Source organism: Oryctolagus cuniculus, chromosome 15 (genome assembly GCF_051225735.1).
Source record: "Oryctolagus cuniculus isolate XC-2025 breed Fujian yellow rabbit chromosome 15, ASM5122573v1, whole genome shotgun sequence".
Lineage (NCBI taxonomy): Eukaryota > Metazoa > Chordata > Mammalia > Lagomorpha > Leporidae > Oryctolagus > Oryctolagus cuniculus.
In genome coordinates, this window is record NC_142881.1 from 78,184,670 (window position 1) to 78,209,519 (window position 24,850).

Here is a 24,850-nt window from a genome sequence, read left to right on the forward strand (position 1 = left end):
AATGTAAGACTCATTTTAACCCTTCTTATGCATTATTTTCCTACATGTGTGCAATCAATATAAAGTCCCACTGACCTGATCTCATTCACTTGTTCATTCTAGAATACTGATTTAAAGTTCCCTCCATGTGAAGTAAATAATCCCAGCTGCAGTGATACACAGCTCCAGGGGCACCATGCATTATGTGAGCCATAGTGTTACACATGGGAGACATCCAAATAAGCAATGCACGGCTTTGCCTGCCCTTATGGCTCTTAAAATTTAATACACGGGCATGGACCTGGGTAAGATAACCATCAAATAAGTGAAAAATTGCCAGAAGATATCCAGAAAAAAGATGACTGAGTCAAGAATTATAGGATGAGAAAAAGATGAAGAGTTGAGTACAAGAAGATAACGGTCTCACACAGAGAACCCTGCCTGGAGCAGGAGTATCACAGAGCATCATGGTCATGGAAAGGCCAGAGTGGCTGGAGCAGAAATTGCAGTGAAATTGTACAAAATGAGACTGGGAATTTAGAGCCAAGTAGTTCATGCAGAGCCTAGCCCACAGAAAGGAACTGCCTCTGTTCTAAGAATATTGGTAAGACAGAAAGAGAGAAAGAGGGGGAGAGAGAGAAAGAGGGATCTGAATTCTGAAAAAAAATATTTTGGCTGCAGAGTGGCAGCCAGCTTGGCGAGGAGCAAGGGCAGGTGCAGGGGAAGCTGAGGCAGCTATGCCAATGTCCATGATAGGAGAGGGGGATGATCTCTTGAGTCAGTGTGCTGGGACGAGAGACAAGGCAACAGGCTGGTAAGTTATTTAGAAGAAGTCAACCGTATGCAATGATGTGTTGACCATGGGAGACAACAGAGAGGAGGACTTTGAATCAGATCCCTACACAGATTCCTCCTCTTGTAATTCAGTGGGTGATGCAGCCATTCACTGACTCAGAGAGCAGGGGAAGGGTATGTGATGGAGAGGAGGGTGGAGGTCTACTCAGGAGATCTTGATCTTAGTTATGGACAAATTGGTTTGCAGGGACTTGCAGGCTTCTAAGAGGAGATATGTATTGCAAGTCTGAAACTCAGAGGAGAGATGAGGTTGCGTACAAATGTGTATGCTGTCTGTGTATCGATGATAACCAAAAGTCATTGTGTGTAAGAGAATGTCCAGGAAGAAAAATCTGAGTGAGTTGAGAAATGAGAGCTGTGACTGAATTCTGAGAATGCCAATGTCCGCTTGCTGCGTAGAAAGAAGGAGTTCAGTGAATAAACAGAGAAGATGTGTCCAGAGAAGTAGAGGAAATGCCAGGAAAATGCTGTCGTGTGGAAGCCAAGGGAAGAGTGCTTTGAGAACCAGGAGTGATCATTGTTAACAAAGATGTTGCTGAGAGTTTGAGAAGCAGAGCGGGTGGGCGTTTGATGGGCTGGTCAAGGCACTTCTTCAGGCTCCTGTGTGCTGTATCTGAGTGCCTGGTGCAAGTCTGATGATTCCACATCCCACCCAGCTCCCTGCTAACACACACCCACACCCTGGGATGTGGCACATGATGGGTCATGTACTTGAGCCCCTGCTACCCCCCGCAAGGGAGACCCAGCTGAATCCTGGACTTGGCCTAACCCAGCCCCAGCCCTGGCTGTTGTAGATATTTAGGGGAGTGAACCAGCAAATGGAAAATCTACATTTTTTAACATTTAATAGAATAAAGAGGGCACTAAGAAATATCACTCTTCAGTAGAGTTAACTGGATGTGAAATTATGGGAACCAAAACCACACTGGAGTGGTTGAGGGATGAATGGTGGATAAATAAATGAAAACATTTTAAGAAGTTCAATGAACGAAGCAGGGAGACACTGCAATAGCTAGAAGGAATTTGTGGCTAGGATTTGACTTGTACTTAATGGAAGAGCTTGAACACAATTTAAAAAGCCAATAGGAAAATCTAGTTAACAGGATGAAGCTATGAGTAAGAGAGAGTACATATAATTAATGTGTTCCAATGCTCCCAAGGAAGCAGAACTGAATAGAATCTATTATTCAATATGAGCTGTGGCCTTAGCTCCTGTGAGAGAGGTCTCCTATATTACAAGGAAAGAGAGAGAGAGAGAGAGAGAGAGAGAGAGAGAGAGAGAGAGAATGCAGATGCAAGTCACTGGCAGATCTGGGAAGACAAGCAAATTATTACATGAAAGCTATTATTTCAACATGGTTTTTTCCTGTGAAATGGATCTGGAATAAAATGACTTGAGCCAGGACTTTTGCTTCTACATGGCGGAGTAGATGTGCCTTTCTTTCCCCACCCCCCCCACCAATGACAACTTGGAGCCCTGGATATCACATAGGAAAAATAGAAGAAGACTCTGGAAGGTGGAGAGATGGCAGCAGACTGGCTGGACCTTGGGCTGTGAGGAACAATATGTCGGATGAATCCCCCAGGTTTCCTATTTCTCTTTTATATCCTGGACTCGGAGCTGAAGAAGCACACAACTGGGCAACACCAAGGGGCACAAAGCAGCCCCAGCAGCAGAGTACTATTCTCTGTCTCCAAAGTACTAGGAAACATGCAGTTTTGCAAGACAGAAAACTGGGTAATAACTGTTTCACTACAGCAAAAATTACAGAGAAAGGACATGACCCACCCTCACCTGCACCAACAGAAACCAAGAGGCAAGCTTAGACGTCCACCTTTGTGGCACTCAAGTGAGGCTTGTCTCCAACTAGGGCGCTCACAGAGAAGGGAAGGATGAAAATCAGCCCTCTCCATCCATAACTGCCAGGGCAGCGTCAGAGGCATCGTGGTGGGAAACCAGACTTTTATGACTACCCATCAGGGGTAATGAGCAGCCACCCCCCCACCCCCCGCCATCGTGGTATCTGTGAGGACCCAGTGAGGAGCTGGAACTTCCATGTCCAAGCAGAAGTAACAAAGAATTCAATTTTGGATCTCAATGGAGGCTAAGCGGGGAATGTGGATCTCTACTCCTTATGTGGCAGTAACCAGGCAGCATCTACACCTTTTCCTACCAGAGCAGAGAGGTCAACCACACAGAGGATTTCATAAAATCCAGGGCACGTTTGTCACACAGTGGGTTAAGGCACTGCCAGGGACGCAGCCACCCCATATAAGAGAGCAGGCTTGCGTTCTGCCACCTGCACCTCCAGTCCAGCTTCCCAATGCAGCCTGGCTCAAGGATCACAGCTCAGGTGCCTGGGCCCTTGTAAAGAGACCAGGGTGGAGTTCCAGTTCCATGACCATGACCTGGCCCAGCCTAATCCTGATTATTGCCACCATCTGGAGAGTGAGCCAGCAGATAGAAGATCTCTTTCAATCTGTTTCTCTCCCTCCTCTCTTCCCTCCTTCTCTTGCTCTGCCTCTTAATAAATGGAAAAAAAGGCACAAATGTTAAAAATATCCAGCATTGGTCAGCGCTGTGGCTCATTTGGCTAATCCTCTGCCTGTGGTGCCGGCACCCCGGTTTCTAGTCCCAGTTGGGGCTCTGAATACTAGTCTGGTTGCTCCTCTTCCAGTACAGCTCTCTGCTGTGGCACAGGATGGCAGCAGAGAATGGCCCAAGTGCTTGGGTCCCTGCACCCCCATGGGAGACCAGGAGGAAGTACCCAAGTTCCTGGCTCCGGATCGGTGCACACCAGCCATAGCGGCCATTAGGGGAGCGAACCAATGGAAGGAAGACCTGTCTCTCTCTCTCTCTCTCTCTCTCTCTCTCTCTCTCTCTCTCTCTCTCTGTCTATAACTCTACCTGTTAAATTAAAAAAAAAAATCCAGCATCTCCTAGCATAATACCCCAAATGTTCGGATTTCAATTAACATCCTTCATCATAACAAGAACTAGGAAGATTTAAAAAGGTGTAAAGTAAGATGATCGACAGATGTCAACATGGAGATGACATCAATGTCAGAATTAATCTGACAAGGTCTTTAAAGCAGCTATCATAAAAGTAATCAACAAATGATTAGGAACATACTTGAAACAAAAGACTGGGGGGAACTCAAAATAGAAAGTCTCAATAAGGAAACAGAAAACATAAATAATAATCAAACACAAATTTTGAAAGTGAATAATACAACTGTGAGGAAAAAAGAGTAAAAACAGAATGGGCTCAAAAGCAAACTGAAGAACACAGAGGAAAGAATCAGTGGACTTAAAGACAGAACAATTAGTATTAGATCATCTGAAAAATGAAAATAGAAAATGGATTTTAAAAACAAACAGAGCCTCAGGTGTCAGTGGGACATTACAAAAACATCTGACATGCATGATATCAGAGTCCCAGAAAGAAGAGAAAGAAGGCAGGAATAAAAATAAGTACTCATAAAGTAATAGTTTAAAGCTTTTAAAATTCCATGAAAGACATAAAACTGATGCAAGATGCTGAGTGAAACCAAAACAGGATAAACCTAAAGAAAGCCATGGAAGACACATTGTATTCACATATCCAGAAACTAAATACACAGAAAATATCTTGAAAGCAAAGCATCTTACCATAAAGGAACAATAATTACAATAACAGCAAATTCCTTCAAAAAAAATGGGGAGGCTGACACTGCACTCCCAAGTTTACAGCAGCCCAATTCACCATAGCAAAAATATGGAATTAACCTAGATGCCCATCAACCGATGACTGGATAAAGAAAATGTGGTATATATACACAACAAAATATTACTCAACCATTAAAAAAAATGAAATCCTGACATTTGCAACAAAATCAGTGAAGCTGGAGGTCATTATGGTAAGTGACATAAGCCAGACACAGAATGGCAAATACCACATTTTATCTTACTGTGGAAGCTACTATATAGAAAGAGTATAAAAATGAAAATGATATGGATGTCATATTATTTAGTGTATATATAGTTATGTGTTTCTCCTCTGAGTTATGCCATCTACATGACAATATACCCTTCCTTTTTCATTTTATAACCACTGTCATGAATCCCATATTGTGTGATATTAATATCCCTGTATTCAAGAAAAATAATATATATGTGTATGCATAGAATATCTACATATGAAGCAAAAACAGCAGAAATGTTAAAAATTGCTAAATCTGGGGTTGCTGTTGTGGTATAATTGGTTAAGTCACTGTCTCTGATGCCCGCATCCCATATGGGCACCAGTTTTAGTGCCAGCTACTCCACTTCAGGTCCAGCTCCCTGCTAATACACTTAGGAAAGCAGCAGAAGACTGGCTCCTCAAGTGGGAGACCTGGGTGAAGTTCCTGGCTCCTAATTTAGCCTGGCCCAGCAGCCATTTCGGGAGTAAACCAGTGGATAGAAGATCTCTTCCTCCCCCCACCCCCCGTAACTCTGCCTTTCAAATAAATAAACCTTTAAAACATTGTTACATCTTCTTTTTTTTTTTTTTTTTTTTTTTTTTTTTTGACAGGCAGAGTGGACAGTGAGAGAGAGAGACAGAGAGAAAAGTCTTCCTTTTTCCATTGGTTCACCCCCCAATGGCCACTGCGGCCAGCGCACCATGCTGCTGATCTGAAGCCAGGAGCCAGGTGCCATTCCTGGTCTCCCATGTGGGTGCAGGGCCCAAGGACCTGGGCCATCCTCCACTGCACTCCCGGGCCACAGTAGAGAACTGGCCTGGAAGGGGGGCAACCGGGACAGAATCCGGCGCCCCAACTGGGACTAGAACCCAGTGTGCCAGCGCTGCAAGTGGAAGATTAGCCTAGTGAGCTGCGGCGCCAGCCAAAACATTGTTACATCTTAAAATAAAGTTTTAAAATGCTTTGAAAAGTAAATAATGGGCCAGCGCCGCAGCTCACTAGGCTAATCCTCCGCCTTGCGGTGCTGACACACTGGGTTCTACTCCTGGTTGGGGCACCGGATTCTGTCCCAGTTGCCCCTCTTCCAGGCCAGCTCTCTGCTGTGGCCAGGGAGTGCAGTGGAGGATGGCCCAAGTGCTTGGGCCCTGCACCCCATGGGAGACCAGGAGAAGCACCTGGCTCCTGCCATCGGATCAGCGCAGTGCCCTGGCCACAGCGCGCTGGCTGCGGCAGCCATTGGAGGGTGAACCAATGGCAAAAGGAAGACCTTTCTCTCTGTCTCTCTCTCTCACTGTCCACTCTGCCTGTCAAAAATAAAATAAAAATAAAAAGGTAAATAATGACATTTTTCAAGTGTTAAAAGAAATGCCATCCCAGAATTCTCTATTCAGTGAAAATATACTTCATCAAAAGAAGGGACATGAAAATGGTCTGGGACAAATGAAAACAGAGAATCTGTCACCAGCAGATTGATCCTAAAAGATGGATAAAGGAAATTCTCTAAACAGAAAGAACAAGGAAGGAATCTTGGAAGATCAGGAAGCAAGGAAGTATACAGGGAGAAAAAATATGAGTAAACAAATAAGCATTCCTCACTGATTTTACTAAATTATGCTTCATGGTTGAAGGAAGAATTAAACACATTTTTATGTGATTGTAAAGATGTTTAAAGAGAACACTTAAGGTAATTTTACTATAGAAAGGAAAGGTAAAAGTGTAGAAAGGGAAGCAGCCCAATATTTCACTGTAAGTGTTAAGAGGAAAACTCTTGTAGAAAGTGAGAAGTTATGTGTGTATAATGTAGTATCTGGAGGAAACACTAGCAAGCTAAGCACAGAGATTTATCCAAAAACACCATCGGTTTGGGTGTTTGGCACAGTGGTTAGGATGCCACTTGGAACACCCACACCCCATACCAGAGTACCTGGCTTAGAGTTACATATTTCAAAAGGTTCAATATACCAAGAAGTTGCAACATTTCTGAATGTGTATTTGTGTATACCAAACAACAGAACTGCAAAATATGTGAAGCAGAAATGATAAAGTAAAAGGGAAAATGGAAAAACCTATAATTACAGTTAGTGACTTCAACACCCCACTCCCAACAAACAACAGAAAAACTAGCAAAAAAAATCAGCAAGGATAGAAGAATCAACAACTTTATCAGTCAATAGCATCTAATCAATGTTTCTAGAACACCTCATCCAACTGCAGATTACATTTTTTATCAAATGCTCACAAAATATTCACAAAGTTACATCAGATTCCAGGCTCTAAAATCATCCCCAACCAATTTAAAAGAGTTAAAGTCACGAAGAGTATATTCTTCTGCCACAATGGAATCAAACTGGACATCAGTAACAGGAATAAAATGGGGAGAACATCAAAACACTCGGAAAATAAGCAACACAGTTGGAAATAATCCATAGATGAAAGACAAAGTTTCTAGGGAAATTTTTTAAAAATCTCCAAATTGCAAAATCAAAATTTGTGGTACACTGCTATAGCAGTGCTAAGAAGAAAATGTATATTACTAAATATACACATATATATAAGAAAAGTAATTATACATAATTAATACAATAATATAGGCTCCCATCTCAAAAGCCTGAGGGGAGCAGAGCAAAATAAATCCAAAGAAGCAACAGGAATGCAAAAACCTCCACTCTCAGCAATCCTATTCAATACAGTCTTGGATTTCAATCTAGCATAAGACAAGAAAATAAAGCATACAGGTTGCAAAGGAAGAAACAAAACTGTCCCTATGTCCAGATGCCATAATTTTCTACATAGAAAATCTCAGGAAATCTACCCCTTGCCTCCAAAAATACTTTTTATACATTTTACCTGAATTTAGTAAGGTTGCAGGATACAAGGTCAATATACACAAAAAACCAACTGATTCTGAATGTACTATCAGTGAGCACATGAATACAATAATTTAAAATAAAGTATCATTAATTTTAAAAATGATAAACTTTAGTATGCTAAAAATCCACAAAATATTCACAAAATAAATCAAATAACATCTAATTAGAAAGATATCCTATGTTCATGATATAGTAACTATGTCAATTATCCCTAAATTGAGATACAAGCTTAATGCAATTGCAACTAAATTTATAAGAATCTTAGAGATAGGGGTGAGATTAGTCTATAATGTATATGAAAAGGCAAATAACTAGAATAACTAAAACAACTTTGAAGAAAAAGTGCAATAAATAAATCTGTCAGTTTAGGTGCTGTGGCATAGTACATTAAGTCTCCCTGCAGTGCCTGCATCCCATATGGGCACCAGTTCGAATCCCAGCTGCTCCACTTCTGATCCAGCTCCCTGCTGATGACCTAGGAAAACAGTAGAGGATAGGCCAGGTGCTTGGGTCCCTACACCCACATGGGAGACCCAGAGGAAGCTCCTGGCTTCTGCCTTCTGATCAGCCCAGCTCCACCCATGGCGATCATTTGCGGAGTGAACCAACAGATGGAGGACCTCTCTGTCTGTAACTCTGCCTCTCAAATAAATCTTTAAAAATAAATAAATAAATAGGAAGAAATAGCTTAAGAGATCTGTGTGATATTTGTAGATGGGTACACAAATAGACGATGAGAAGAGAATAGGGAACTAAAAAAACAAAGCAAAGATGTTCAACTTCTTTTGACAATAGTGAAGAGCAAGTCGACAGCAGAAAGGTAGACTTTTTACACTTGATCTCAGCAAAAAGGCCAAGAAGTGATAAAGGTAAGATTTTTAACAAATAGTCCTGGAGCAATAGGCTACCCAGAGGAAAACAATTAAACTCAACCTAAGTCTCACAGCTTGTTTAAAATGGAGCTCAAAATGAATCACAAACTTAAATATAAAATGACAAAATGTCCAGAAAACTATAAAGCAGTAAAGAATAAGGTAGGGGCCAGCGCCATGTCTCACTTGGTTAATCCTCTGCCTGCAGCACCGGCATCCTGTATGGGCTCTGGGTTCTAGTCCCGGTTGCTCCTCTTCCAGTCCAGCTCTCTTCTGTGGCCTGGGAGGGCAGTGGAGGATGGCCCAAGTGCTTGGGTGCCTGCACCCACATGGGAGACCAGGAGGAAGCACCTGGCTCCTGGCTTCGGATCAGTGCAGCGCCGGCCATAGCGGCCATTTGGGGGGTGAACCAAGCAGTGGAAGGAAGACCTTTCTCTCTGTCTCTCTCTCTCACTGTCTATAACTCTACCTGTCAAATAAATTTAAAAAAAATTTTAAAAAAGAATGAGGTAAACACTTTAAGACATGTATTTACAAAGAACACAGATGACAAAGGACTATGTAGAAAATGTAAAAAACTCTCACAACTGAACACTAAAATAAGAATCCAGATAGAAAACATGCATTCCACCTAAGAAGTATGCAGTTGGGAAATAAGCCCATGATAATATCATTATCCATGAGGGAAATGCAAATAAAAACCACCTGGGACATCAGTATAGACCTATCAAATTGGCTCAAATAAAAATCACTTAAAATATGCAATGTTAGCAAGGATGTGGAGAAACTGGATCAACTCTACCTTGCTAATGAGACTATGAAATGGTACAGCTACATGGGCAACCAGCTTGGTAGTCTCTCAACACTAAATTAATAATAAATTAAATGTGAAAGTGCCAGAGGTTTTTATCCCTCAAAAATTAATTCCTACATTCATATAAAATACTTCATATCTATAGCAGCTTAATTTTTAATAGGCAAGAACTGGAATCAACCCTGATGGACCTTAGTGAGCAATACCAGACCATCCATCCCACGGATGTTAATACAAAGGATGGAACTATGGGTACGCACAGTGACCTATAGGAGCTATGGGTACGCACAGTGACCTATAGGAGCTATGGGTACGCACAGTGACCTATAAGAGCTATGGGAATGCACAGTGACCTATAGGAACTATGGGTATGCATGGTGACCTATAGGAACTATGGGTAAGCATGGTGAACTATAGGAACTATGGGTATGCATGGTGAACTATAGGAACTACGGGTATGCATGGTGACCTATAGGAACGATGGGTATGCATGGTGAACTATAGGAACTACGGGTATGCATGGTGACCTATAGGAACTATGGGTACACACGGTGACCTATAGGAACTGTGAGTATGCACAGTGACCTATAGGAACTATGGGTACACACAGTGACCTATAGGAACTATGAGTATGCACAGTGACTATAGGAGCTATGGATATGCACACTGACCTATAGGAACTATGGGTACGCACAGTGACCTATAGGAGCTATGGGTACGCACAGTGACCTATAAGAGCTATGGGTACGCACAGTGACCTATAGGAGCTATGGGTACGCACAGTGACCTATAGGAGCTATGGGTACACAGAGTGACCTATAAGAGCTATGGGAACGCACAGTGACCTATAGGAACTACGGGTATGCATGGTGAACTATAGGAACTACAGGTATGCATGGTGACCTATAGGAACTATGGGTACACACGGTGACCTATAGGAACTATGAGTATGCACAGTGACCTATAGGAACTATGGGTACACACAGTGACCTATAGGAACTATGAGTATGCACAGTGACTATAGGAGGTATGGATATGCACACTGACCTATAGGAACTATGGGTACACAGTGACCTACAGAAACTATGGGTACGCACGGTGACCTATAGGAACTATGGGTATGCACAGTGACCTATAGGAATCTCCAGAGAACCATGCTGACTGATAAAACCCAGTCCCCGGGGCACCTACTCTGTGTGACTGCACACAAATGACATTCAGGATGTGACAGTCATGGAGCCGTGGGACAGACTGGAGCCTGTCAGAGGGAATGGGTGTGGCTCTATGAGGGTGACATGAAGTCTTGTGAGGTCCAAAACATTCTCTCCCTTGGCTGTGCCCATTGTGGTCTCCTGGCTTTGGAACTGTACTGTAACTCTGCAAGAGGCTGGTTCTGCAGGAGACTGGATACAGGGTCCAGGGACCCTCTCTGTACTGTGTCTCACCCCATTACATGAATTTATAGATACTGCAAAATAAACAGGAAAGTTTGACTTTAGAATTACTGAGTGAGGGAGAAGAGGCATGCTTCCGCACATTAAAAGTGTGAAAACTTTCTAGGGATAGTAAAGGAAAAGTCAGCCCACAAGTTCTGGTAGGACCCCTGCTGTCTTGGAGATTGGTGATCAGGAATTTAGAATGCGGCAATCTGCTCTGTTGTGTGAGCTTTCATTACCTGTGCTGCACTGTCTTGGTATAGAAATGGAGAAAACAGGTGGTGGGGTTTGTCCAGGACAGGGGCATGACAACAAGGTGCAAGAACAATAAGCAACCAAGGACAATTTTTCTCAAATCCCTCTCTGTTCTCTCCATGCTGCTTGGGCTCAGAATCCTGTTTGCATTTCTTATATGGGCTGAGTATGTGCTCAGGGCCACACGGGTCCTTGGACTCTACCACACTGCACTGTCTGCCCTCAGCAACCAGAAACTAGCCTAGGCTCAGTCCTCCCGCCCTGCACTGCTACAGGTGCTGTGGTTAAGGATGAAGATGAAGGGGGTCACAGCGACCCGGGTTGCAATGTGGACTTAAGCAGGGAAAAGAGAATCTCCTAGTCTCTACCATCTGATTTCATGGTGTAGTGAGAACTAAATGATAAAACGCACACACACACACACACACACACACACTCACACACAAATGAACACAGAGCCAATCATTGAGTCAGCCCCCAGTATCTATTGACCCAAAGGGCTTGAATCTGGCCCCAGCCCCACTGCCACACATCCCTCCTGGGTGGCCGTTCCCTGATTCAAGTTTTACAACCAGCATCTGCGTAAAACAAAGCCCTGGTTTATAGTGCCTGTGGATCTCCATGGTTTGTATGGCCTGTACAATGTACTAAAGTGACCACACATAAACACACCATAGGCTCTTGTGAGTTGTTAGGAGCAGGTTCCAGCACTGACACTAGAGCTACCCTGGGCCACAGGTTAAGCCCTGCCTTGGCCCTTTCCTAAGAATTCCTTACTAGCCCATGCCCAAGAGGCCACCCGAACATGATCTGTTAGAAAGCTGCCCCCTTTTCTCTCCCAGGGATGACTCTGGGTAAAGGAGGCAGTAGTGTCATCTCTAGACACAAGAGAATGCAACAATTCTGATGGACAGAGAAACACAACCTCAATTATAGCCAGGGGTCATCTCATTACTTGGATGGCCAACACTGCCCTCTGGGCTCTTTATACCACTTCTGTTTATCTCACAGTTGCTAGAAGCACCTGTCTGCAACTTTACTTCTCATAAGTAAGTTGCCCCGGGTCTTCTGTTTCTACTAAGACCAACATTTCCAAGAACAACAACCAGAAAAACTGCATAAAACAAAAGCATCTGGTTGCAAGTTATTTGGGAGCTACTGAAAGATCCAGGAGTTGAGGGCCACAGTCCTGTGGAGAATGGTGTGAGGTGCTTCCCACTGGCAGTAGCCACTTTGGTCTGCAGCAAGGAGCTGAGAAGCCAGCCAGAGAATGGACCAGAAGCCAAGGGAAGATCATTACCCAGGCAGAGCTTTCCACATATCACAGAACCAGGGGAACAAAAGGTGGAGTTTGGGCCAATGAAAACATCCAGATCTTCTTAATGGTGTATGTTTATTTATTTCAGGGAGCTGGGAGAACTCCCATCCATTGGCTTATTCACCAAATGTCCACAGCAGCCAAGGATGAAGCTGGGAACCAGTATCTCCATCCAAGTCTCCCTTGTGAATGGAAAAACAAATTATTTGAGCCATGATTGCTGCCTCCCTGGGTCTGCCTTGAACGGAAGCTGAATCCAGGAGCCAGAGCCAGCAATCAAAACTAGATACCATGACATGGGATGTGGGCATCTGAGCCACTAGGCGAACTGCCAATTTCCAGCATCTAGACCTTGAGGGACCAAAATCCTGGAGAACAGCAGGTCACAGTAAAACACAAGCAGACCAGATGCCAGTTTTCCTACTACAACATTAGGTTAAAAAGACTAAGAAGTAGAGGGGAAGAAAGAATGGGAAAGAGGAGTGCAGGGTTTGGTCATTTTAGTAAGAGGCCGACTTAGGGTTCTGAGAATCAGCCATCAGGAGGCGTTGGTAAACGTCACTGATTTTCACTTGGGATCCCTGGAGGTCCACAGCCTAGGAGTGGAGACGAAGCCAGACTCTTCTAAGAAAGGAAATGCAGACTCAAGCCAGGTCCACCCCGAAAGATTGAGTTATGACCCTCATGCTATTTGCCTGGTCGATGATAGAGTGAATTATCTCTGGGCAATGAGATTATCATTCTGAGCCTTCATACTTTTTTAATACAATGTCCAACTTTCAATAAGATATTACCAGGCATGAAAATAAAATAAACTCGCTGGCATCTAGTCCAGCACACTAAGGAGCTGGTAGATCATCAGTTCATATGCATAACAAGTAAAAAACACTGGACAAACTCAAAAAACAGAAAAACTCTTCCTAACCTGGTCGAAGAAAGAAGCTCACAGGGTAAATCACCCCGACCAAAATTATAAACAAAGCAGCAGGGGCAGAGAATCCCAACCTCCATTAGGGGCTCTGGAGAGGAGCGGGACAGGAAAAGTCTCCTCACTCTTCACGAGCTTACTTCCCAGAGTTCTACTATGTGGGCCATGAACATATTAATAATTTTAAATATTTATTTATTTATTTGAAAGTCGTGGTTAGAGAGGGAGAGACAGAGAGAAAGGTCTTCCACCTGCTGGTTCACTCCCCAGATGGCCAGAATGTCCAGGCCAGGGGCAAGGGCGAAGCCAGGAGCCTCAAACTCCATCCAGGTCTCCCATATGGGTGCAGCGGCCCAAGTACCAGGGCCATCCTCTGCTGCTTTCCCAGGGGCACTAGCAGGGAGCTGGACAGGAAGTGGAGCAGCCGAGACTCCAACCAGAACCCCAAATGTATTAATTTTGATGCAGGCTCTTGTCTACTTCCGAGACAGAAATACAAAACGCAGACCGGTCCCACGCACAAATAGGAACGGAGGTTACGTAGCACTCGGGAAACAAACACACATTCAGGCCCGAGTGTGGGCCGCCCCTCACAGAGAAATGCTCAACATGAGCGGGCCAAAGAACTGCCCGTGGGCAAGAGAGAAAAAAAACGAAAATGGTACCTACAGTTGGGGTGTCCGTGCACGCGTCGGAGATAGAGAGCAGGAAAGCACCAAGGTGGACGGCTCTGCGCGGGGAAAAGCACGCACAAGCGGTCCCTGGCTCCGCGCATGGAGCACTCCGCGGAGAAAGAGAGAAAACAGCAGCTTTCATCTGCGCTGGAGGTGCAGCTCCTTCCGGCTGGTGCGCCCTCCGATTGGCTCCAGGAACCTGTGGGGTGTGAGCATGCATCCAGGACCCGGATGTGACAGGTGCATTCTGGGAAGGCGGGTGTATCACACTGACAGTTAAAGACATAGCCTTCCACTGCAGGAGAGGAAAGAGTTCCAGGCCCCTAACCGCCGTGTTCTTCAAGTGAGTCTTGGAGGAAACTCCCCGAATGGGTTCTGGCATTGGGAGGGGGAAAGCAACCGTTTAAAACCCCACATAGCATTTTGTTCTTCACAAAGCCTAAGCTTTTGTGGGTTTTTTGTTTTTTCCCTCAGAGCCTAACTAACCTGGGGGAAAGGAAATATCCAGCTCTAGCTCCCCTCTCACCATACATATTTTTTTTAATTATGTACTCGAGAGGCAGAGTTACAGAGAGACAGAGAGAGAGGTCTTCCATCCACTGGTTCACTCCCCACATGGCCGCAATGGCCAGAGCTGGGCCAGGCTGAAGCCAGGAGCCAGGAGCTTCTTCTGGGTCTCCCACGTGGGTGAAGGGGCCCAAGGACTTGGGCCATCTTCCACTGCTTTCCCAGGCCATCAGCAGGGAGCTGGATTGGAAGTGGAGCACATGGAACTCGAACCGTTGCCCATATGGGATGCTGGCAATGCAGACAGAGGCTCTACCTACTGCGCCATGGTACCACCCCCACTCCCCATATTTTTCCAACTGGGATGGCAGCATGGGAACTGAGAAGCATCTGTGAAGTCCAAAGTCCAGGAGCATAGGCTCAGGAGGAGATGGAACCTGACCATAGGACTGCAGAGGGTCTCCCTGTCCCCACACCTACAGCCACACTGTTAAATGCATGCTCATCTCATTCCCTTACTGAGTACATTCGGTCAGGTTTGTAACAGAAAAATCACAGGACATACTACCCGCTGAAAACACAGTTTGAAGAGACAGGGCAAGCTCTGGAGTAAGATTGATGGATGTCAGGGATCTTGGAATTACCAGCCCAGGGACTTGAAACAACCAAGATAAATACACAAAAGTAGACATTGTAGGGGTTGGCATTGTGGCACATTGAGTAAAGCCACCACCTGCAACGCTGGTGTTCCATACTAGAGCACTGGTTTGAGCTCTGGCTGCTCTGCTTCCTTTTTTTTTTTTGGTTGTGGTCGTGGTTGTTTTAAAAATTATATATTTGAAAAGCAGAATTACACAGAGAGATAGGGAGACAGAGAAAGAGAGTGAATCTTCCATCTGCTCATTCACTTCCCCAAACGGCCACAAAGGCTGGGGTGATCCCAACCAAAACCAGCAGCCAGAAACTCCATGCATGCCTCCCACATAGGTAACAGGGACCCAAGCACTTGGGCCACCATCTACTGCTTTCCTAGATGCATTAGCAGGGAGCTGGATTGGACACAAAGCAGCCAGTACTCAAACTTGTGCTCATATGGGATGTCAGAGTCTCAAGTGGCAGCTTAACCCGCCGTGTCACAATGTGAATCCCTGCTGCTCCACTTTTGATCTAACTTCCTGCCACCCACATGGGAAACCAGATGGAGTCCCTGGCTCCTGGCCTTAGCCTATTCCACCCCTGGGTATTACAGCCATTTGGAGAGTGACCCAGTGGATGAAGACTCTCTCTCTCTCTCTCTCTCTCTCTCTCTCTCTCCATCTTGCTTTGTCATTCTACCTTTCAAATACATAAATAAATGCATATTTTTAAAAGTTGATAACATGTATAAATAGGAGAAAGTAAGCAGAGAGATGACAATGTTGACAGTCTTGACAGAAACTGATGGGGACAAGACATAGGGTAGCAGAAATGAAGACTGCTTTTGATGAGATTATGGGTAACCTGGATGTAGCTGAGAAAAAGAGGCTGTGGCAACAGGAACTTCCAAAAGTGGAAAAAAAAAAAAAAAGACTGAAACAATGGAGCATAATATCCAGGAACTGTCAGACAACCACAAAAGGTTTAACAGATAGGTAATGGGGGGGAAATATACACAAAACAAAAGAGCTGTTTAGTGTTTAGAGCTGTCATGAAGAAGAACCTCCCCGAATTAATGTCAGACACCAAGCCACACAGCCAGGAAGTTCAAAGAATAAAGAAAAGGACAACATTCCCCCCCCCAATCCAAAAGGCGGGCAACTAGAAGCATCATATTCCAATGCAGAAAATCAAAGATAAAGAACAAATCCTGAAGGAAGCCAGAGAGGAGAATGCAGAGGAGCAGAGATAAACATCGCATCTGACTGCGCTGCCTCGGAAGCCAAGCCATCCAGCCAAAGGGTGAATTATTTAAAGTGTTGAGAGAAAACAAACACCCAACTCAAATACCGTGCGCTACAGAATTACCCTTCAACAGTGAAGGAGAAATAAAACTTTCTCAGACAAAAAACAATTGGGAAATTTGTTGCCAGTAAACCTGCCTTGCATGAAATGTTAAAATAAGTTTTCAGAGAAAGGGAAGATGTTGTCAGACCTCAGACTACACAAACAAAGAAGGATCCTGGGAGAAGGAACAGGCAGAGGTAAAATAAACACTTTTCATTTTTCTTACTTGTAATTGATCTAATGAGTAACAATTAATTCAAAATAATAAGAGCTACAATATTTTCAATGATTATAGCTTTTATAAATGGAAGGAATGACAACAGTGATACAAAGAATGGGAAGGAAGAAATAGGACTACTTTGTTATTATAAGGTATTTGCTCTATTTATGAAGTCTTTTATTTGGAAATGGACTGAATTAGTTGTAAATGTTTAAAACAATTATAGATTAAAAATGTATATGACAGATATAGATCAATGATGATGAAATGGAGAAAGATAGAGAAGCTTTATATTAATAAAAGAAAAAGGGAGAAACTACATTAATCTCAGGTTGTATAGATTTCAGAGCAAGGAAAATTATCAGGGATCAAGAGGGGCACTGGAAAGCAGGTAGACTTGAATTAAGAAATAGCGCTCCTTACTGTGTGTGCACCTAAAAACAAAACATCAAAATACGTGAAATGAAAACTGATAGAACTCCAAGGCATGAGTCCGCTGTTACATTTGGAACTTCAAAATCCCATTATCTATAAGGGCCAGGTCCTGCAGGTAGAAAATCAGGAAAATCAGCTGAACTCAACACCCCCATTAATCAACTGGATGTAGTTCACATGTATAGATTATTGCATCCAACCAAATCAGAACACACACTCTTCTCAAGTCTGGGGGACCATTCACCAACATAGCCCGCTTGGGAAGACTTTTAAAAAAGTGGAAATCATACAATATTTGATTGCAGACCAAAATGGAACTGAAGTGTTAGTTGGTGACCAAAAGATATCTGGTACATCCCCCAATACTTGAATTTCTTCCTGTATTGCATTATGGTCATAGAACATAATTTTCATGATGATAACTTTTTTAGAATGTACTGTTGCTTCCTTTGTATCCTAGTGCATGATCAATTTTGGGAATGTTAACATTTGTACTTGAAAAGTATATATATTTTCTGATAACCAAGGGTAAAATTCTATAAGTTAGTATGTTTTCCTCCTGAATAAATTATTCACATCTATATATCAAACTTACTTGGAGATTAAACAACTCATTTCTAAATAACATATAGATCAATGAAGAGATCAAAAGAAATATTTAGAAATATGTTTAACTGGGCTGGCGCTGTGGCTCACTAGGCTAATCCTCCGCCTTGTGGCACCAGCACACCAGGTTCTAGTCCCGGTTGGGGCACCAGATTCTGTCCCGGTTGCCCCTCTTCCAGGTCAGCTCTCTGCTGTGGCCAGGGAGTGCAGTGGAGGATGGCCCAAGTGCTTGGGTCCTGCACCCCATGGGAGACCAGGAGAAGTACCTGGCTCCTGCCATCGGATCAGCACAGTGCGCTGGCAGCAGCGCGCTGGCCGTGGAGGCCATTGGAGGGTGAACCAATGGCAAAAGGAAGACCTGTCTCTCTCTCTCACTGTCCACTCTGCCTGTCAAAAAAAAAAAAATATGTTTAACTAAATGGACTGAAAATGCAACTTTTCAGAATTTGCAACATGAATCAAAAGCACTGCTCTGAGAGAAATTGTTAGCATTGAATGACTACTTTAGAAAAAATGTTCATAAGTGAGTCATCAGTGCTTCCACATAAGGAAACAGGAAAAAGAACAACAAATTAAATCCAAAGCAAACAGAGGGAAAGAAATAACAAAAATTAAAGCAGTAATCAATGCATTCAAAAACAGAAGGTCAGGGCTGGTGTTGTAGTGAAGCAGCTTTAGCCACCACCTGTGACATTGGCATCCCTATGGGCACCAGTTCAAGTCCTGGATGCTCCACTTCCAATCCAACTCTCTGCTGACACACCTGGGAAAAGCCCAAGATCTCTGGCCTCTGCACCCATGTGGGAGACCTGGATGAAGTTCCAGGCTCTATTTTGGCCTGACCCAGCCCTGGCCGTTGTGCCCATTTGGGAAGTGAACCAACTGATATAAGATATCTCTCTCTCTTTTTCCTCTTTCTGTAACTCTACCTTTCAAATAAATAATTTTTTTAAATAGCCAGGAATTCGTAAAGAATATCGGTGAAACAACAAATTTGTTCTTTGAAAGATGAATAAAATCAATAAGCCTCTATTAAGCTAACTAAGAAAAAAAGGAAGAAGGTAGAAATGACTAATATCAGAAATGAAAGAAGGTATACAACTAAAGATTTTATAGACATGGAAAACAAAATCAAAAGATACTATGAACAACTTTATGTAAACAAATTTGATAACCCTAGATGAAATAGATCAGATTCTTGGAAGACACAAATTTCAAGACTCACACAAGAAAAAGTATACCTACATCTACTAAAGAATTTAAATTGAGGCTGGCATTTTGGCACAGTGGGTAAAGCCACCACCTGTGATGCCAGCATCCCATGTGGTCACCAGTTTGACTCCCAGCAGCTCCATTTCCAGCCCAGCTCCCTGCTAATATGCCTGGAAAAGCAATGTAAAATGGCCCCAAGTGATTGGGCCTCTGTACCCACTTGGGACCCCCAGAAGAAGCTCCAGGCTCCTGGCTTTGGATTGGCCCAGCTATAGCTATTGCAGACATTTGGGGAGTGAACAAGCTGATGGAAGATCTCTCTCTCTCTCTGTCTCTCCCACTCTTTGTAAGCTCTGCCTTTCAAAAATATAAGTAAATCTTTTGAAAATGGAATTTGAGTCAATAATCAATAAGCAGTCAATAGAAACAGATGTATCCCTCCCAAATATGTATAGGAAAATTACCCCAATACCTACAAGATCTTCCAGAAAACAGAAGCAAAGAAAATGCTCCCTTATTTATTCTAGTATGCCAGCATTATTCTGATACCAAAAACCAAAGTCATTATAAGAAAATAAAACTGCAGACCAGTATTTCTCATGAACATAGATCCAAAAATCTTCAACAAAATATTAAGAATTTTAAAAAAGAGATTGATTTATTTGAAAGAGTTACAGAGAGAGGAGAGGGAGGGAGGGAGAGAGAACAGAAAAGAAAGAGGAGAGGAGAAGAAGGGAGAGATGAGGAGGGCAGAGGAGGAGAGGAGAGGAGGGGAGGGGAGAAGATCTACCTATGTCCATCAGTTCACTCTCCAAATGACTGCAATGGCTAGAGCTCAGCCAGGCTATTGCGGGCATTTGGGAGTGTGAACAAGAAGATGGGCTCCCTCTCTCTCTCTCTCTCTCTGTCTCTGTCTCATTCTGTCACTTTGCCTTTTAGATAAGCAAAAATAAATAAAATTTTAAAAATTTAACAATAAGGGTTGGGGTACTTCCAGTAATGCCAGCATCCCATATGAGGAACAGTTTGAGTCATGATTGCTCTGCTTCTAATCTGGCTCCCTGCTCATGCACCTGAGAAGCCAGCTGAAGGTGGTCCAAGTTCTTGGGCCCCTGCCACCATGTGGGCAACCCAGATGAAGTTCCATGCCCTTGGCTTTCTTCTGGCCCAGCCCTGACTGTTGCAGATATTTTGGGATTGAACCAACAAATGGATGATCCTTCTCTTCTCTTCTCTTCTCTTCTCTTCTCTTCTCTTCTCTTCTCTCTCTCTCTCTCTCTACCTTTCAAATAAATAAAATATGTCTTTACAAAATTTATAAAATAAAAATTCAACAATAAGAAATGAACAACCCAATTAATATGGGGCAGAATACCTGAAGACACCTCACCAAAGAAGATATAGGAGTGGCAGGCAAATAAGCATATGAAATGTCATTTTCTTCATCATACCTCATTAAAGAATTACAAACTAAAAAAGCATGATGGAACTGATGTTGAGGGGCAAGAGATCAAGCCACAGCTCATGATGCTGCATCCCACATCAGAGAATCAGCTCCAGTCCAGGTTGCTCCACTTCTGATCAAACTTCCCGATAAAGTGCCTGGAAAACAGCAAAAAAAAAAAAAAAAATGGTCCAAGGGCTTGGGCGCTGCCATCTATGTGGGCCATCAGGATGGAGTTCCTGGCTCCTGGCTACAGCCTGACCTGGCCCTGGCTGTTACAGACATTTGGAGGGTGAACCAGCAGATGGAAGATACCTCCCCACTCCCCCACCCCATCACTCTGCCTTCCAAAGAAAGAAATCTTTGAAAAATAACAATAGCAGTATTGCATACCTCTTAGAATGACCAAAATACAAAGGCAGCAACAGCACCAAATATGGAGAAATAGGAACTTGGATCTGTTGACCACAGCCACAGCCACTTTGGAAGACAATCTGACACTCTGACCATTTCTGACAAAACAAACACAGCCATACAATCCAGTAATTGTGCTCCTTGGTATTTACCCAAATGAGGGAGAAATTCACACAAATAAGTCTGCACATGGATGTTCCAAGCAGCTTTATTCATAATTTCTGGAACTTGCAAGCATCAAGATGTTCTTCAGTGGGTGAAAGGATTAATGAGCTGTAGCACCTCCAGACAATGAGACATTATTCAGTGCTACAAAGAAATGAGCTATCAAGCCACAGGCAGATAAGGGAGAATCTTACACGCATATCGCTAAGTGGAGGAGGCTAGTCCTAAAGTGTTGTGACCTTTATGGCATTCTGAAAAAGGCAGAACTATGGAGACCAAAAAGAGAAGTGGTTTCCATGGGTTGGGAGTACCAGGAGGATATGAGGCTACGCAGCAACTCCTTATGATTCCCTAATGGGGGGGGAAGGGACATAGACCTTGCTGTGCTTTGAATGTGTCCCCTCCAGCATTTCAGATGTTGAGATTCAATGGCCAACGTGATGTAACTAAGACAGCCTTTAAGAGGTGACCAGATCATGAAACTCCCTACAGCTAGGAGTGGATTTAAGCCCATTTCAAAGAGGGTTTATGCAGCGTTTCGCTCTCTTGCCAGTCTGTCCTCTGCCGTGTGAAGATATATGGTCACTCTCCTCTGGAGGATGCGTCAGCAAGATGGCATCTTGGAAAGACAGCATGGCAGGGCCAGCACTATGGAATAGCAGGTAAACCCACCACCTGCAATGGCAGCATCCCTGATAGGTGCTGGTTCATGTCCCTGCTGCTCCCATGTGGGAGACCCAGATGAAGCTCCTGGCTCCTGGCTTTGGTCTGGCTCAGTCCTGGCTGTTGCAGCCGTCTGGGGAGTGAACCAGCAGATGGAAGATCTCTCTCTCTCTCTCTCTCTCTCTCTCTCTCCTTTCTATCTCTCTGATTTGCAAATTAAAAAAAAATCATTAAAAAAAAGGAAAGAGTATGGCTCTCAGCAGACAACAGAGCATTCTAATGCAATAAATTTCTGTTCAGTTATTTTTGAATAGCAGTACAAACTAAGGCACATGTCATTATACACATTATACATTTGTGAAATCACAGCAGGTCCAACACCAAGAGTGAAAGCTTTCTTTTTTTTTTTTTAGATTTATTTATTTATTTGAAAGTCAGAGTTACACAGAAAAAGAGAGGCAGAGAGAGAGAGAGGAGAGGTATGTCTTCCATCTGCTGGTTTACTTCCCAATTGGCTGCAATGGCCCGAGCTGTGCTAATCCAAAGCCAGGTGCCAAGAGTTTCTTCTGGGTCTCCCACACAGGTGCAGGGGCCCAAGGACATGGGCCATCTTCTGCTGTTTTCCCAGGCCATAGCAGAGAGCTGGATCAGAAGTGGAGCAGCTGGGACTCTAACTAGCGCCCATATGGGATGCCAGCACTGCAAGCGGTGGCGGCTTTACCAATACGCCCCAGCGCCAGCCCCACAAGAGTGAAACCTTATGTGAGGAGGCATCACTGTGTGCTCGTCAACTCTCACCATGTACTACCCCATGCTGAATGCTGACACCTGCAGAGGCTACGCATACATGGGACAGTGGACAGATGGACATTCTCTGTCATTTTGTTGTGAATCTCAAAGTGCTCTCAAATGTTGTTCATAGTTTGGCAAGGATGAATATTATGAAATGTGGACATTAAAATAATATAAAACAAAATAGAAACATAACCGATATGAAAATGGTCCTGTGGGTGATTTGAGCATTGGACAAAGAAAAAAACAAAGATATGATCAGTGTGTAAAAGGAAAATACATTGAATCAAGTAGATTTTTTAAAAATGAAAAATATGATGGAGATCCTAAGGGATCTAAAGACCCACAGTTTTTTTTTTTTTTAAAGATTTATTTATTTATTTGAAAGAGTTACAGAGAGAGGCAGAGAGAGAGAGATAGAGAGGTCTTCCATCTGCTGGTTCACTCCCCAATTGGGCGTAACAGCCAGTGCTGTGCCAATCCAAAGCCAGGAGCCAGGAGCTTCTTCCAGGTCTCCCAGGAGGGTGTAGGGGCCCAAGGATATGGGTCTGCTGTCCCAGGCCATAGCAGACAGCTGGATTGGAAGTGGAACTGCAGGGTCTCCAACCTGCGCCCATATTGGATGCCAGCACTTCAGGCCAGGATGTTAACATGCTGTGCCACAGCGCCAGCCCCAAGACCACAGTTTTTTAAAAAAATTCTAAATACACATAGATACATAAAAGGGAATGAAAGGGAGAGTGGCTAAAATTTTACCAAATCTGACAAAGGACAACAACTCATGGATTCAGCAATTCTAAAAACCCAAGCATGAGAAATTCAAACAAGCCTACAACTAAAGGTGCTGTAGTAGAACTTCTGAAAACCAAAGACCAAAGGAAACCAAAAATCAGCCAGAGGGCAGGAAAGCATGTATCATTCAAAGGCAAAACACTAGAGTTAAGAAGTAACTTCAGCAGGAGAGCTGGAGGCCAGAAAAAAAGGAGAAAGTGCTGGCCTAGAATGCTTTGTCCCTTAGAGAGGGAAAAACAGTGTGCAGACAGGAGGGACTTGAAAAAGCTTCTGAGGAAATTGAATTAAAACAGAAGTTTAGGGGCCTGCACCTTGGCTCACTTGGTTAATCCTCGGCCTGTGGCGCCAGCATCCCATTTGGGCACCGGGTTCTAGTCCCGGTTGCTCCTCTTCCAGTCTAGCTCTCTGCTGTGGCCCGGGATGGCAGTAAAGGATGGCCCAAGTGCTTGGGCCCTGTATCTGCATGGGAGACCAGGAGGAAGCACCTGGCTCCTGGCTTCAGATGGGTGCAGCGTGCCGGCCATAGCGGCCATTTGGGGGTGAACCAATGGAAGGAAGACTTTTCTCTCTGTCTCTCTCCCTCTCACTAACTCTGCTTGTCAAGTAAAAAAAAGAAAAAAAAAAGAAGTCAGAAGTTTATAGGGGCTGGCACAGTAGGTTAATCTTCTGCCTGTGGTGCTGGCATCCCATATAGAATGTTGTTTGTGTTTCAGCTGGATCCAGCTCCCTGCTGTTGGCCTGGAAAAGCAGTGGAAGTGTTTGGGTCCTTGCACCCATGTGGGAGACCCAGAAGAAGCTCCTGGCTCCTGGTTTTGGATCAGCCCAGCTCTGGCCATTGCAGCCATTTGGGGAGTGACCTGGCAGATGGAAGACCTTTGTCTCTGTCTCTCCTTCTCTCTGTCTGTGACTCTACCTCTCAAATAAATAAATCTTTAAAGAAAAGAGAGATAAGTTATTTGGATGCAAAAGTTTTTTATGTATGGCTTCTTTGCAATCCATGTTTCTTCATGGTACGGTTTTCCATGACGGTTTTGAAGACCCTCATATGTGTTTGGTCTTCCTCCAAAAAGTCAGGGTGATGTTTATCACTGGGAGAACAAATGTGAAAGGAAGTCCTAACAGGATTCTTCTGGTAGGAAAAAGAATTCCCAGAAAGAAAGAGAGAGGAAAAAATAGAGACACAGAAAAAATAAATATAAGGATAAGCACAAATGATTACTGACTGCAGATAACCACAGCAATGGTTAGGCAGGAAGTTGGAAATTAGCTGTGTGTTTGAGAAGGGCCTAAGGAAACTGACATCTACAGCAGCCCAGCATCTGCACCTGCATCTGCATTTCGAAGTCACCCTGGGAACCTTCCAGGTGCAGGCCAGCACTTAGCACTTCAAAGTCCTGCCCAGATCCTGATGACCATCCAGGGGGTCCAGCCCCTTCCACCTGGCCTAATAAATATCTTTCCTCTAAGGTGGGCACCCTAGAGAGAAGCCCCTTGACCCATGCCAGCCAGGCTTCCTCTGTCTGACAACCTCAGCAGAAAACTTGGAAAGGAATTTATCTTATTTTCACCCTTTGTTCTGGAGGAGAAGAAGGGGGCTGGGGAGAAAAGGCAGGAAGGCAAGACCTATCCCCTTAAAGATCCCAGGAAATGTAAGCTGGGCACTCTCTCAGG

General features: G+C 43.8%; 2 long non-coding RNA genes across 3 annotated transcripts in view; one reads left to right on the plus strand and one right to left on the minus strand.

Moving 5' to 3' along the window:
- Window positions 1–14,073, minus strand: part of LOC127488767 (uncharacterized) — a 346,163-nt gene extending 332,090 nt beyond the window's left edge. Inside the window, exon 1 of one of the 2 annotated variants that reach the window (XR_016221749.1) lies at window positions 13,942–14,059. This is a non-coding gene — a long non-coding RNA (uncharacterized LOC127488767). Of the gene's footprint in view, window positions 1–13,941 lie in introns of both variants that reach the window. The other variant, XR_016221750.1, reaches the window with a different exon arrangement.
- A 100-nt stretch (window positions 14,074–14,173) lies between these two features.
- Window positions 14,174–24,125, plus strand: LOC127488770 (uncharacterized). The gene is made up of 3 exons (XR_007916616.3): window positions 14,174–14,289; window positions 21,486–21,594; window positions 23,893–24,125. It is a non-coding gene; the product is annotated as an uncharacterized LOC127488770 (long non-coding RNA).
- The last annotated feature ends 725 nt before the right edge of the window (window positions 24,126–24,850 follow it).